The 1,828-nt window shown below is 41.1% G+C and overlaps 1 protein-coding gene across 1 annotated transcript in view; it reads right to left on the bottom strand.

The window, feature by feature from the left end:
- Positions 1 to 610, bottom strand: part of LOC138032166 (cholesterol 24-hydroxylase-like) — a 15,233-nt gene extending 14,623 nt beyond the window's left edge. Inside the window, exon 1 of the mRNA XM_068879771.1 lies at positions 471 to 610. The gene's annotated coding sequence lies outside the window, so the exon portion shown is untranslated. The remainder of the gene's footprint in view (positions 1 to 470) is intronic.
- Positions 611 to 1,828: the final 1,218 nt, after the last annotated feature.

The raw sequence follows: 1,828 nt of genomic DNA, 5'->3' as shown, positions 1-1,828 counted from the left end.
TTAATCAACAAATTATTGCTATATTGACTGTGAGTCCATTTGACTCATGACTCATGACTCATGACTCATTGACTCATTGACTCATTTGACTCAATAAAAATGAGTTCTCTAGCATAAAAAAGACAATACAAGATGCTGAACGCTAAACGTTATTTGAGCAGTAACGAAAGGAAAGCCTGAAATAATTTTCTGGCTTTCCTTTCGTTATTGATCATGAGCTTAGTGCTCAAGAAACGTTTGTAACTGCGATGATCAGCATCTTAACTTGATTCTTTCCGCAGTCCAAATACATTGTATATGGCTCTATTACAGCCTCTTTATGTGCGAGTTGAGAAGCGAGTTGTGTTGCAACTTTATATGCACCTGAAGGGTAGCAGAACGAAATGAAAAATGATATGCTTAAATTAATGTGGAACGGTGCGTATAAAATAAACATAGGTAAAAAAAGGAAGCAAACCATTAATAATCACCTGATGATCGAAGAATAAAGCCTACAGCGAAGGTAGCACACCGTTAACTTTTAAAGACTAAAGACCGGAAACTTTATCAACTTTCGTTGGGCACTGGAGCGTACGAATGCAAATTCGTTAATTACCTGCTACATTAGCATGCGAGCAGGCCCTCCGAGGGACTGGGGTTTCCCACCCATCATGCCCTAATAAGAAAGAGTCTGGGGAGCGTTTCTGAGACGCGGACGGCAACGACGACGGCAACCGGAATTGAGCTGTTTTCCCTTCTACCTTAGCTTGTCTTTACATTGCTGAGTATCTTTTCTCCATTAGAAATGATTAGCATAAAAATCTGGGAGACACCACTGTCCTGTCATGCGCGGGAATGTTCTCTTTCGGTTGCCCTCCGCGTCTCAAAAACGTGCGTACTTATCAGGGACACCCAACGAGAATATAGTTCAAAACCACTTAAACATAGCATTGTTAAACGTATTTTAGTATTTAAACGGTACATGTAGGCATATTTTTATCCCCTAAAAATTTTTCATCTGTTCGGATTCCCTAGCTGAAAGTCTAGTGATCCGGCGAAAATTATAGGGATCAAAACGTACCTTTTCGAGAATTTCAGCCAGAAAAAAGGCTCCCGAAAATTCTAGGTTATCTTTTTAGGATGAAAATCCGTTAAAAATGGGCAATTATACCATGTTTTAGATCATCGAAAATCCTAGGAAAGGCAGGCAAGCAAGGAATTCTACACTGAAATGTTCCGAAATTTCTAGATCTCAAATCGTCTTCCGAACAGATATTTTCCGAAAATTGACGTTGGGTGCCCCTGACTTGTGGGCGGCCGTCACCGCCAAAAATACGAAGTATGTGGCCCAGTGGTTAGGGCGCTTGCCTTGAGATCCGGAGATCCCGGGTTCAAGACCCGCTCTGACCACTCGTTGAATTTGATCCTGGTAGTCCCTGGTTCAACTTCCCAGCTGCACTTGTAAATAGCCAACAGGTTTGCCTCCGGCCAGTTGGGATTCTTAACAGTTGTAGTTGTTGTGTTCAGTTGTTTCGTTCATTCATTGGCCCTGAAAAGCCCCTATGGGGAGAGGTCAATTAAGTATGAATGTATGTATGTCAAAAGGAATAGAGCAACGTGAATTCGTTCATTGGCGCAGTGCAGAAGAGACTAAATGAGTTAGAAATGATGCAGCCTAAATACAAGTAGTCTTGTTGCCTTTTGTTAAATGGCTCACTCAAACAATACTATCTAAATAGGAAGATAGGAAATTGTCTGGTCATTACTGTTAAAACGGAAAAGACTAAGTGAACCCGTTTTATGGAAATGAAAATCGGTTCATCTTCCAAACACGAAGTGGCATAGCGAG

This window comes from Montipora capricornis, chromosome 14, assembly GCF_036669925.1.
Source record: "Montipora capricornis isolate CH-2021 chromosome 14, ASM3666992v2, whole genome shotgun sequence".
In the NCBI taxonomy this organism is placed as follows: domain Eukaryota; kingdom Metazoa; phylum Cnidaria; class Anthozoa; order Scleractinia; family Acroporidae; genus Montipora; species Montipora capricornis.
This window is presented reverse-complemented; position numbering and strand designations above follow the sequence as displayed.